The 14361-nt window shown below is 39.1% G+C and overlaps 1 protein-coding gene and 1 long non-coding RNA gene across 2 annotated transcripts in view; one reads left to right on the top strand and one right to left on the bottom strand.

The window, feature by feature from the left end:
• The window catches only part of LOC119866408, a 91706-nt gene that overhangs the window by 31531 nt on the left and 45814 nt on the right, over window positions 1-14361 (bottom strand). The window lies entirely within an intron of this gene.
• Window positions 4682-14361, top strand: part of PTHLH (parathyroid hormone like hormone) — a 119597-nt gene continuing 109917 nt past the window's right edge. Inside the window, exon 1 of the mRNA XM_038577152.1 lies at window positions 4682-4913. The gene's annotated coding sequence lies outside the window, so the exon portion shown is untranslated. The remainder of the gene's footprint in view (window positions 4914-14361) is intronic.

Raw genomic sequence — 14361 nt, 5'->3', positions numbered from 1 at the left:
CATATCCAGGACTTTAGAAGGAGTTCTTCTGTGGTACCTTGCCCAGAAATACATCTCCTTTGGCTCTGCCCAGCACCTAAGCTACATTAACTGGGAAAATAACTGACTTGGAATAAAGACTTTGTTACTTAATCTCCTAGACTTTAAGTTAACAGCTTCATCTCTTTAGAAATAGTTTCTTCATCTTTAAAATAACAAGTTTGACTGGAGACTCCATGCCCCTACAATTCTGTTATTCTATAGTTTTTATAAATGTATATGAGTATATACGTATATATATGCATATAAGCATATATATGAGATACATACATACATATATATTTCTTAGCTGTGGTGTCAATCTAGTGTCCTTCTTTTATGATTAGATATTCCTCCCTAAGGTACCATGCCTTAAATGTTAAGGGGCTGCCAAAATACTTTAATCATCCCTGCTTATTTCTATAAGTCATTTTTAATAGGTTATGCAAATTTAGCCAGTCTTTTATGAGTTGTAGTACATTTTAACAGAATTCTTCTGGTTAATTTTACCATAAAATTTCAGGGGAAATTCCATGTAGTAAAAATACCATGGCATTGGTAATCAGACATGGGTTCATTTTCAAATTCTGCCATTTAAGCTGTGTAATCTTAGGCAAGTTACTAAAAATATTTAATTGTTCACATTAAGAATTCAAATACATTCTGCTGAATATTCCTTCCCTGCTCCTTGATCTTTCAGAGTTCATAACATTTAGATTACTTATTGCTAAAAGAATAGTTTAATTTCATTAATTAGGACTCACTTTTAGATAGGAAAAAGCCTTGTTAAGTCTAAATTAAAATTTCAATCTCCAAATGTTCTGAGATGTGGCTCAGTGATGTGCATTGGATAAAATATCATGGTCTTTTCTTTCTCTCTTCATCTATTGTCCTTCTAGGGTCAGGGAAGAGGAAGAGGAACATAGAGAACTATAAAATAAAAGTATATATTTTAACCTAACTGGTCCTACTGATATAGTTCCTTCAGAGTGAGCACTAATGCTGACTGGCTGGGTGTTATGGGCATTCAGATGCTGGATTTTTCATGGGGCAGAAATGTAGGTTTTTTGTGGGACTCCACTGCCACAGTTCACATGATTAGCGAACTTTACAGCCCACTCTTGTCACCTTCTCTCTGACCTTGGCCATATACCTCCAGACTCCCAATGTTGACAGTCCCCTCCAGAGTATCTTAAGATGATCCAAGCTTTCAAGGCATCCACCTGACCCATAGGGAGCTTACAAGTCCTCACCACATGAAACTCTCTTTCCTTACCCTGCCAATGAGGACTGCTCCTTAATCTACCAGGGAAACAATCCAGTAATCACACTAATAGGTATTTACCCCTCCCCAAAAAATACAAAAACACTAATTTAAAGGGACATATACACCCCTATGTTTTAGCAGTGTTATTTACAGTAGCCAAATTATGAAAGCAACCCCCCCAATAGATAAATGGATAAAGAAAAGGTGGTACACACACACACACACACACACACACACACACACACAAATATTATTCAGCCATAAAAAAGAATGAAACATTGCCATTTGCAACTACACAGATGGAGCTAGAGAGTATAATCCTAAGTGAAATAAACCAGTTGGAGAAAGACAAATACTACATGATTTCACTCATATGTGGAATTTAAGAAACAAAAGAAATGAGCAAAGGAAAAAAATAGAGACAAACCAAGAAACAGACTTAACCATAGAGAACTACTGTTGGTTACCAGAGAGGAAGAGTGTGGAGGATGGGTGAAATTGGTGAAGAGGATGAAGAAGTGCACTTGTAATGAGCACTGGGTGATGTATGGAATTGTTAAATCTCTATATTGTACACCTGAAACTAACATAACACTATATGTTAACTATACTGGAATTAAGGGGAAAAAAAGAATACACTAGGGAAGAAGCAGGCATGAATCTCTCTGTTCACTTCCCAGAATCTTCTCTTCACACTCTGCTCAGGCAATGCCAGAGCAACCTACAGATGCCCCAGCATAGCAAGCCTCCAGGTGAGGCAAAGTTCCCAGTCTCCCTCACCAGAGAGAGCTCCCTGGGAGCACACGATGTTTAAAGCCAGTTCCTTGTTTTAGGGAAATATCACAGCTCCACCTACTAGATTGAAAACATACTAATCCAAAAGAAAAAAAGGAAGAAAGAAAGAAGAAAGAAAGAGAAAGAAAGAAAGAAAGAAGAAAGAAAGAAAGAAAGAAAGAAAGAAAGAAAGAAAGAAAGAAGAAAGAAAGAAAGAAAGAAAGAAAGAAAGAAAGAAAGAAAGAAAGAAAGAAAGAAAGAATATAATCATATGAATTCTCCACTTCAAAGTATTCTTGAATTTCTAGTCTTTTCTCTGCCTGAGAGGTAGGGAGTAATAGAATCAGGACTCCTCTGCTATATTTCAGTAAGTCCTGCAGAGAAGTGTCTGGGACTCCTCTTTAAAATGTCAGGGTACTTACCAGCTAGTATTTTCAACTTTGAAACCTGAGATAATAAGGCCTCATTCAACATTGCTGTTGCTAAATGGAATAAGGATGATGAAGGTGGTAATAATAATTTAGCTAACATTTAGAACTATGAGCCAGGCATTGTTCTAAGCACTTTAAGTTTACTCAATATTTAACTCTCTAATAACCACATAAGGTTGTGTCTCCATTTACGGATGCAGAAACTGAGGCAGAGAAAACTTGAAGAATGTGCCTAAGTTTGCACCACTAGTAAATGGCAGATCTGGGATTCAAAGGCGGGCAGCCTAGCTATACAGTTTGTACCCTTAACCACTGCCTTTTCCTGATTCTTCCTGTTAAGAGATTTGAACTTTATCCTGAGGGTAATGGGAAAGAACTTGATTTTTCCCACTTCACCGATAAAATAAAGATAAGGAAATCTACCTTATGCAGTGATTCGGAAGATAATACAGATGAAGACTTTGGAACCAGCCCTGAGGAATAATAGGAACTTGATAATAAATGATAATGAGTATCATTATTTTTCCCTTCCTATATGAGGTAGTTAGTACCAAGTCAGGACAGAACAAGAAAATCCAGAACCATCATTCCTGTAAAAGTAAGGGAGTACTATTCCCCACCCCCAAATCCCCAAATCAGCTGGCAGAGATATTGAGGCACACACACAATTCCCTTCTATAACAACCAAAGGAGAAAAAAATACAAAATCAAAATACACCCAGCCATGACCATATGCAATAGTTTCTTTCCTGTTTGGTTTATTCCTTTGAAGACTGCGCCAAAGAATCAGAGACAAGTTTGAGAAACTGAGACTGCGTCTAGGCTCTCTGATCCTCTTGATGAAGTGCCCAGCCAAATCTGGACAGGGCAGCGACTGGGGAAAGACCCCAAGTTTTATCTTCTCTGGCAGGCAAAGTGTCAAAATTAGTCCCAGACAAAGAACTACGTGAAAACACCAGCATGACATAAATCCCCTCAAGGGATTGAGTTGACCAGGAGCATTAAAGAATTGCAGTCTGAGGCCAGTGATACCTGTACAAACCAATGGATTTGGGTTTCTATAAAGCCAGGGTATTAGGGAAAGACTTGATTACGTGTGGCTTAGTCTGAATTAAAAGGCAAGGCAATTACACAAAAGCTCTCATTTAACTTTTAGGTGGGATTAGGCCCACACTAACTTTATGACACTAGGTTGCTAAAAACAAATGGCAGTTTCTCACATGCCCTAGGAAAGAATTGGGGCTTATATAATTCTTCCCAATTATGAGGCATTGTGCCCATGACAAGTAAATAGAAAGTGCCTAGAACCAAATGTACCCTGTCTTATGGCTTAAACCAAGTGACAAGAGAACATAAGTTTCATTTTTGTTTCTCCACTCACGCAGAAAGGCAGCGTGGTGTCAGGGGGAAAATCTGGTTTTAGTCCTGTCTCTGCTACTGGAGTCTCATGTCTCTTTGGAAAAAAAGAAAATCATGAACTCCTTTTTGTCTCACTTTCCTCGTCTGTCAAGGGGAAGCTGGACTCTAAAACTCTGAGATCTTCAGTATTCTCAGAAATGTAATTATTATGAGTCAAATACAGGAGGTTAACATGACTAAAGAACAATGTAAAGGATAGGGCTGAGGAGATGGCAAGACAACTTGAAAAGTAAGAATCTTCAAACTTCTGATAAAGGCTTCCTTCCCCTTTGTAACCTGAGAGACCTCAGGAAGCTCTCTGGCTCCCAAGGGGAGTGGATTGAGGGTGTGTGCCACGGAAGTTACACAGGCAACTTAAATGTTTTCCCAGAACTCATGGAGAGTCAATGCAGCCCTGCTTGTGGGATGCTGCGGTCTCTCTCACAAATATGTATAACTCTCTTAGTGCATACACAAATATGAAATCCTCGATTTCTCTAGCATCCATAAAAATGCAAGAACTGAGACTGATTCAAAATCAAACCCAGAGTAAACTAATATTTGGTAATCAAGTAGCTCTACCTGGGCTGATACTGATTCTGGTGGGCACTTAAACAGCTTTTGGGTTGCCAGAGACATCTTACCAGGAGTGTATTAAAAAATAAAATAATGCACTGGCTTTGCAGTACGAAAGCAGAGTCCATAAACCACAATATCTCTCTGTGAGGAAATAGACTTCCTGTCTGCTATTTTTTTATGTGCCCAATTAAGTGCAGATTTTTGGCTGCGGGAGCAACATAACTGCAGCATTTTTTCCAGAAAAACCAAGAAATGAACTAAAAAACTAAACAAGAAAAAGTCTTATAAGAAGATGGTCTGATAAGTGCTGGGAGATAATATTTTTTTCTCATTTTATACCTGATATCTTCTAACCTGGATATGACCAACCTCGGGCAGAGCGACTCTAGATCACATTTCTAATGTGCTGGCAGCTTCCCATCCCAGAGGGATTTTCACTGAGTAAGGTGAGTACATTTCAAGGCCTTATATGGAATAAAATAGCAGGGTATTGAGTCAGGATGGGTGGTTCAACGAGTTGGGTGTCTGAGAATTAAAAATCAAAGTTAACCAAGATTCTTTGATGAAAACTCGGGGCTAGATGACTCGGTTCAAAAGAAATAAAAACCTGCCTGAAACCTAATTACCAAAATGAAATTGAACTCGAATATGTGAGGTCTAAAAAGCTTCATGGATGTTAATTTTAGTGCTGAGTTACACGCACCTGGGCATTTCCTGACTTGGGCCAGAGGCGAGAATGCTAGAATTCTGTGAGAAAGGCTATGTAAATCAGCACCAGTAAAGGAACCGAGTTTCACTGATAATTTACTCCCTCAGAGGAACCCAAAAAGCTTTAAGCAAGCTTATGTATGTATGTATGCTCCTCAAATCTCAACAGAAGCTCTAGTGATTTCACCCAGGTCAAGCTTTCTTCTATAAGGAGTCAGAGAGGAAAGTACCTCCGTGCTAGGGTTGAAATCAGCACCAGTTTTGAAGATCTAAACAGTTTGGCAGCACCTAGTGCGAATGTTTCTTTGTTTACTTTGTAGAAGTAAAGGGCAACAACAGTGTTTTTAGGGAGAAGCCCAAACCAGCTGGAAAGAAATATCTCTGCTCTTAGGTTGAGGCTGCGATATCCTTCCCAGAGCACCTCCTCCAGGTAAATAGATTTGATATTTCTAAGCTATTGGCTTCTTTGCTCTGGGTTACCAAATTTCTGAATTTGCATTCGTATCAAGATACAGGATATGTAGAGGTTTAGTTTGCTCGGTCTTTCTGCCCTGAGTGAAAAGTAGATAAGATTTTCTTCTATGCCTCTTTAGATCTACTCCGCAGTCCAGTTTTACCTCAACCAAATACCCCTAAATTTTACTGTAAGCGTGTGCAAACTGTTTAATCTTCTTCCTTTCCTTTTCTTCATCCATTAAATATATCTGGAAATGTATGCTGTATCTACTTTTACACTGATGTGATGATGGCAAATCAGATAATATAGCTAAAAATGATTTAAGAGCCTCCGGAAAAAAATATTATGAGCCTTTACATGTGTAACATTCAGCCTCATAGTAAATCCAAACCACAATTGTTGTTTTCAAAATAAAGATTATAAATAGGGAAGCAAAATAAAAACATGTGCTTCACTGTAGATTGATATGTGAATTCAATGCATTTATAGGTTCAGTTGTTGACTAACGAAGAAGAGAAAAAAAAGCAGCCTAGTATACTAGTTGTGGTGTCAATAGATAGGTTTGTAATCAGTGGGCTCTGGCAATTCTGATAATGTCACTGCATGCTTCTGTGGCAATGTACTCTGTTCTACTTCTGGTCATGTAAAGCAGCAAAGCCCTGGTTTGAATCCTTGTTTGAAATGTAAATGTTATCAAGCTTGAAATGAGCTTGTTAAACTTCGAATCACACCCTCTCAGGAGTCTGCATGCTTTGTGAACCACTACATAGCTGTTCAAAAAGTGCCCTCCTAATGAGGCCAATTCTGACTAATGCATATTCCAAGAATAATACTTGACCAAAATTGAATGCAATTCTCTTGTATTTATTATAATTTTCTATGACAGAGAGCAGAGGCTAAATTCGGTGAAAGTATTGTTTTTCTTCTAAACTTGGGTCTGCCAAAATTTGTTTTTATTTCTACCCCCCACCCCAACTCCTACCCCCAGTCATCCCTTTTGGAATGATGTAGTGATCCTAGCCAATTGGGAAACTTGCTGGCATCTGTGGAGTGCCTGTTTTCACCACTTTCCTTCACCCTTTCAATAGATTTTTGGTATGGAATGGAAATGGAAGAATCATTAACAGCAGCAATGTCAAGAGCAGCCTTGAAATGAGGCATCTGATATCCCATATGTTTAGTATACTTATCACACAGACAATGTAAAAGCCATTTGAGGTCTGTAACTTCCTTTTCTACACAGAAGGAAATGTGGCAGTGAATCAAATTGATACAGGAATTTTAAATATGTGTGGTCGCACAAAGTAAGAGAAGATTATAAATTCAGCATTAGAAACCAAAAGAAAAAAAAATAAGCCACAGGTAGTATTCTCATATTATATTTGTTTGAGCTGTCAGGACAAAATACTAGAAAGAAATATTTTTATGACATGGAAACTAAGATCTGCTTTCCAAAATTATTTTCCACTAACTTAAAGCTATGTATCATTGTGCAAACCTAAAGACTCCTATCCTTACAGAATTAAATATTTATCTTACAACTGGAGAAAGGGCACCTATCTCCAATGTGCAAGCATGCATAGTAGAGGTGGGGTCTAGTCCCTGTAATAATGGCCTGGGAGGCAGGACTCACCTTCCAATCTCCAGGATGACATTGTTTTGCCACAAGTTTATGATTGATTCTGAACCAAAATCCCTCATTTCCTCAGGTACAGGGGAAAAAGGATTCTGTAACAAGGCAGGCTACTCTCGATAACTTTAGTAAGAGTGCTTTATCTTTCCTTTTTTTTTATTCTAAGAGGGTAGTAAAGATGCCAAGTCTCTTTTGTGAATTAAAGGGGATGTGAGGTTTTAGGGAAAAGTGCTTTCAGTGGGATTGACTATATGTCTTCGCAGGTCTCGAGTAGGTTTACTTTAGATTACCTTGAGAACAAGGCCTACATGCTAGACTCCAAACACATAGTACAACTCACCTTCTGTATGTATTGTGTGCTTGTTTATTTTTAAAGACATGAGAATGAATAATAGAGTTCAGTGGAATATATGATATGAGGATTCAGTAGGTTTAAATATTTTTCAATCCAAAACTCCCTGCATGCTTTTCCCATGATCCTTAATCACATCTCCCAAAAGGTCTCCTGAAGCAAATCTTTAAATTTTAAAAACACTCTTGTGAAGTTATATAGACATTGCCATATGCTCAACCTATTATTACTGTCAGACTTCTCTTCCCAGACATGGAGAATAAAGCAGGTGTCTACTCCTTCCTCTTCTGCTTTATCTTCCCTTTATAGGGTTTATTGATGAAAGTACCAGAGCACAAATGTCTACTGACACTGCCTCCACCCCTGCATATGCCCACAAGAGAAACATTAAAGAGCTAGTAAAAATGTGCCATGTGCTTGCCCTGGCCTCTGACCCACACAACTTGTCCTGATGCCTTGGGAAGGCTCTCTGGTCCACTCAGAATTCCGGGAACATTCAGTACCACAGGCCAGTCAGGGCTGTGACACTCAGAACACCAGGGAAGAATATTTAGAGATTCCTTCAAACATGGAGACTATTGTCAGTAATAGTGTTAGGGATGGTATCTATGATCCACAAATATTTATCAACAAGGGGAGACTGATGATAACTAATCTTTACTCAGGACCTTATACCTTACAAGGTACTTGCTTCTTATTCATTTAATCTTCACAATTTGTCTGGGATGTATTATTTTCCTTATTATTCTAATAAGAAAACTGTGCACTGAGTAGTTCTTTCATTCAAAAAATTTTACTGAGAACTTACTATTTGTCAGATGCTGTTCTAAGCACTGGAGATAAAACAGTAGCAGAAGAGACAAAATTCCTGCTCTGAAGAAATTTGCATTCTAGTTGGGGTGGGGAAGAAAAGAGGCAGACATTAAATGAATACATAGGCAAAACACATAACATGTCAGACAGAGATAAATGCTGTGGAGAAAAAAAAACATGGTCAAGAACAGTAATTACAGTATACCAGTGGACAAGGGGGTAGGGTTTCCATTTTACATAGGATAGTCAGAAAATGCCTTGTTGAGAAGATATTTGAGCAGATAGCTCTAAGAGGTACAAGAGCTGCTCAAATGGATATCTGGTACAGTGGCATTACTGGCAGAGGAAGGAGCAAGTGCAAAGGCCCTGAGGCAGGAGCATACTTAGCTTGATTGAGGAAAGGCCAAAAGGCATTCATGGCTTGTGTGGAATGAACAAGCCTGGGAGTAGTGGGACATGCAGTAAAAAAATGTATCAAAGAATCCTATTAATGTGGAGACTTGGCTTTTATTTTGAATGAAAGGACAAAACCAGGTGTTATTCAAAATGTTTAATAGCAGGTACAGCACAAACACCAATGCATCAGCATGGATGTCTGGCCAGAGCATGCAAGCAGCATCCTAGAGACCTCCCTGAAGAGTCAAGCATTATCCCTTGAGTTGGTGCACTGTGGGGAGATCCCCTTGTGAACTGAAAGGGAACATCAGGAAAAGGGTACCTTGGGGAAAGACTCTCTACCAATAGAGATGGAAGGATTTCAATATTTTAACAACTGGTACCTAGTTCCAGTATGAGCCAGGTAGAGATCAGCCTTAACAAGAAATCATGGCTATGTTTGAGTGGAGTGACATCATCAGACTCATTTTTTTTTTTTTAAGGATTCTCTCTCTCTAGAACAGACCCTAGCGAAGCAAGAGTAGAATAGGGAGACCAGTTAGGTGGCCATTGTACTAATTTGGTGAGAGGTAATGGTGTCTCAGACAATGGTGGCAGTGGGGGTATCAGATTGGGGAATATATTTTTAAGGCAGAGCCGAGAGGACTTGCTGATGTATTGGATCTGAGGTGAGAAAGTGTCAAGCATGACAGAAGGAACTAGAAGATCTAGATGGCCACTGACCAGAATAAGAAGAACTAGAAGTAGACAAGATCAGTAACTTAATTGTAGACACAGGAAGTATGAGATAAGTTTATTGAGCACCCACTTTGCACCACACCAGCTCTGTGAGCTAAGTGCTATGTTGTTATCTTCAATCTTCAGCTGGGACAGCTCAGAGAGTTGAGGTGACCTACCCCTAGTCACACAGCAAGTAAACACATCAAGGGCTCAAACCTGGTTTTTCAATTCCGAGTTTCATGCTTTTCTTAGGAAACCACAGCTGAGAGTCAAGCGGTGTTATCAAAGTAGATCACTGATGAGAATCTACTTTTTGTGACCCACTCTAAGGCAAAAAAGTTAAAAAAAAAAAACCTTCCAACTCTAAGATTTAGGGAATCTGTTGTAAAAGGGGAGAAGAGTTTAATCTTAAATTCACTTGAAAAACCAAAAGACTTTTTTTTTCCTTAAAAAATAAAACAAAACTGAGGTGAGCCTAAGGCCAGCATGCTGATTGCATCAGAGAGACAGAGATGAAAAGAGGAAAGAGGAAAACGGGCATGAGCCCTAAATCAGCACGTTAAAGGGGCTGGCCTCAGAGGCTTGTATTATCAGACGTTAGTCAGAGAGGGACGTTCTTTTGCTGGCATAGAAGAAATCTGAAATAACACATTAATTTTAGGTCCTCTGATATTTTTTCCTGGAGATGTTTCATTTTGATACAACCGACAACAGCCAAAGAGAAAGCCTCAGAATACAGACATAATAAAAACAGTTGACGATCTCTAGTCACTAAGCATAAGTTCCACTGACTTTTGTCTTGCTCAGCCCAAGTCGGCAGCTCACTAGGAAGCTACAAGGCATCCTGGAGGATTTAAAGAGCAAGACTAAACATTTTCAAGTTCCAGTGTCAGGACTTCCCCCTTCAAGCTTTGAGACCTGATAAGACTCAGATGTTTCTGAGAAGGGCATACATACTGTTTTAAAATTAACCAGGAGGTCACTGAGCATGTTAGAGGGTTTTTACCAACACAAATACCCAATGGCACAGCATGGGAAGCTCTTTCACTGTTTGCCAGAGGTCTGGCTTCCAGTGGTTTCGAAAGGCAGGTACCATCATTTGGGTAAAGAAATGAAGAAGGAAACTGGATTGTGCACTCACCCATTCAACCAGAACTTGTCCAAACCAAGTAATGTTAACTATAAAAACTGAGACCTGCTGGGAGGAGTTGGGAGATGGTATATAGAGTCTTCGTCTTTTATAATGCAGAGTCAAAGATATATAAAACTGATAAATCAATAAATATGAAGACAATCACCAGAAGAAATAAAACCATGGGTTGTTTGGTGGTTTGGGGGGCATGGGAATAAGAAAGGGGCTAAGGAAGTGGAGATAAATACCTGTATTTCATACTCTTCTATACTGCTTGCCTTTAAAAAATGCACACATGTATATTTCACTTAAAATTTTATTTTATTTTTTTAAGATTTTATTTATTTATTTATGTGAGACAGAGAGAGAGAGAGAGAGAGAGAGAGAGAGAGAGAGAGAGAAGCAGAGACACAGGCAGACGGAGAAGCAGGCGCCGTGCAGGGAGCCTGATGTGAGACTCGATCCCGAGACTCCAGGATCACGCCCTGGGCCGAAGGCACCGCTAAACCGCTGAGCCATCTAGGGATCCCCTCACTTAAAATTTTAAATTGGGGGCAGCTGGGTGGCTCAGTCAGTTAAGTGTCCAACTCTTGATTTTGGTTCAAGTCATGATCTCAGGGTCATGAGATCTAGCCCCACCTGGGGCTCTGCACTCAGGGTGGAGTGTGCTGGAGATTCTTTCTCTTCCTCTTCCTCCCTTTTCCCTTCAATTCACTCACACACTCTTTCTCTAAAATAAATACATAATTTTCTTAAAAACTAAAATAAAAAATTTAATTTAATATATTCCTGTTTATATGAACAAGCCTCTGAGGACATATTCCCTGCTGTCATAGAAGCTTTTGACTGAATACTCCAAAGGAGAGAAAGACTGAGAAATCTGACATATAATAAAGGAAAAATTGAAGTAGAATTTTATTTTCCTTTGTGAAGGGAAACTACATCTCTTTTCTCCTAGTGCCTCATTCTTCTGCCTTGGATTAAATTGAAATGAAAGAAGGACATAATATGTTCCCAACTGGTAGACATTTAGCTATTGAAGACAGTCTCTGGGTCTACCATATTCATATTTCCTACACATTCCTCCCATATTCTTTCTCCTTCCTTCCAAAAAACTTCAGAGTTACTTTCCTCAGTAGGGATTTAACCACCCACAGAAAAAGGTGTGTAGGATGCAGGGGAAATAGTCAGAGGACAGGAAGTCGGTTCTTTCTTACATTTCCCTTTGATTCTAGAACTCTGACATGGCTGTAGTACTTGCCTACCGACTCCCCAACTGGATCATAAGGAAGACACTCCCAAAAATAAATTGCCAGAAGCAAAGGAGTTAATAAATTTAAATATGCTAAAAGTGATTCACTCACGGAACTTCAGACTTCAAACAAAAAGTCATTAAAACTATTAGAGTTTCTCTGAGTTCTGTCCTGCAAAAGCTGAGGATGTCAAGCTACCTTTGTTTTAATAGCTCTGTTAAAAAAAATAAATAAATAAAATTTAAAAAAGGGGGGGGGGGGCGGGGCGGATCCCTGGGTGGCGCAGCGGTTTGGCGCCTGCCTTTGGCCCAGGGCGCGATCCTGGAGACCCGGGATCGAATCCCACGTCCGGCTCCCGGTGCATGGATGGAGCCTGCTTCTCCCTCTGCCTGTGTCTCTGCCTCTCTCTCTCTCTCTCTGTGACTATCATTTAAAAAAAAAAATAGCTCTGTTAACTTTTTCTTCACATAATTGGTTTCAGCGTATGAAAATGTTTTTTTCTTAGGGTACCTGAAGGATTCCTGATTTGGCTAGTTAGAAAAACCTTTCCAATGTAGTGGCCTACAGTCATTACAAACTCAGGATAATCATCCTAATTTTGCAATTAGAACTCAGGCTTTCTGCTGATAATAACACTGCATTTGCACTCAAACATTCATGCTCTGCATTCAACAAAATTTAATTTGTGCCTATCATGTGCCAAAAGTTTAATAGGCTTAAGGATTGAAAATGAAATAACAAGTCTATTCTTAGGAAGTATGTAGTCTAGCTTATAAAAAAATAAATTTTGGAACACTTGTAGTGATGAGCACCAGGGGTTGTGTGGAAGAGAAAAAAATAAACTTTAATAAGCTCTTTAATAAAATTGTAATGAGAATACTATTATTGCCTCTGTCCTCATACGTAGGTCCATCTGCTTATTCCCCATCAACCTTTACAGAATAGGGAGAGGAGAAGTATGAGATGCCAAGTAGAGACGGATATGCTGTAGGACAAGGCCCTTTCATAGAGGAAAATAAAACAGAAATCCATCCAGCTTGAAAGATTGTGAGAAGTAATGAGTAAAGTAAGAGGTCAGACTCACAAAAGTGCCTTTCACCCCTATCTCCTACCTTGAAAAGGAAAAAGGGAGGTTTGCGTGGAATATATAGAAATGTAAATATAGGTAGGAGAATATCAGGGATAAAGGTAGCCTGGGGATATTGCACACTTCTAGGAGAAGCCAGCACTCAGCCTAAAGAAGAACTCAGGTACACTGCCATCAACTTACTATCGGAATTCTTCTTCTTGGCCTTCCCCAAAAGAACCACAGCCACTTATCCTGGTGACTGTATATTGAAAAGGGAAAATAACCATTTTTTAAAGAAATTATTTGACATTGACTCTGAACTGAAACTAACTCCTGAGAGCCAAAGACACAGGCTCACCAGTCAGAGTAGAGGCTAATAAAGGTCAGGTGATCAGTGTAATTTTAGGACAGGTTTATCTCACAATGGACCAGTGGGCCTCCAAAATTACTTCATGGTTATATTCAAAATTTCAGAAGGCACATTCCTTCTAAAATATATAACCTCAGTAATTAGCAGAACCCCCCATATTTGTTCTCTGACCTATGGAGTGAGGGATATTATGGTAAGAAAGGCCAGGTGGAAACCCCTAGAACTTTTCCCATATCCTCCAAAATATTAAATGAAAGCAGCACCACATTCCTAGAAGGACTGTGGAGATTTGTGTCATCATCAAGGAATTGAATGATATGTAAGTGGTGATTCCTAACACATCCCTATTCAAATAACCTCTTAAGCCTGTGCATAAGACAGATGGATTCTGAAGAATGACAGTGTATGATCATAAACTTAATCAACTGGTGACTCAAACTGCACTTGTTGTTAAAAATGTAGTCTCTCTCTCTCTTTTTTTAAATGTAGTCTCTTTACTGGACAAATCAACACATTCTCTGACAGTTGGTATACAGTTGTTGAGCTGGTGAACATTTATTTGTTTGGTTTTTGTATTGCTTTGTTTCAAGCTTGTTGGTAAAGACCACCAGGACCTTTTTGCTTTCAACTTCAAGGTTCATCTTGGAGGATCACCAATACACATTCACTATTGTACCATTGTTCAGGGCTTTATGAATTCTTGACAATCCTAACATAGTCAACAGGACTTTGGTTGCCTCTTTATTCTACAGAACACTTTCCCAATATATTGAAGATATGCTGATTGAATGTGGTGAGTAAAAAGTAGCAATTACCCTGGAAAGCTTGAGAAGACCCATAAGGGCTTGAAGATGAGAAATCAATTCCACAAATACTTAGGGGCCCATCAAACATCACTGATGTAAGACTTACCCACTGCCACCATAAGCAACTGTAAAACTTGACCTATAAGATGAAACAACACTGATCAGACACTGGGACAAAGGGCAGC

Source organism: Canis lupus, chromosome 27, assembly GCF_011100685.1.
Source record: "Canis lupus familiaris isolate Mischka breed German Shepherd chromosome 27, alternate assembly UU_Cfam_GSD_1.0, whole genome shotgun sequence".
In the NCBI taxonomy this organism is placed as follows: domain Eukaryota; kingdom Metazoa; phylum Chordata; class Mammalia; order Carnivora; family Canidae; genus Canis; species Canis lupus.
Note: the sequence above shows the minus strand (reverse complement) of the source record. Positions and strands in the feature narration are given on the sequence as shown.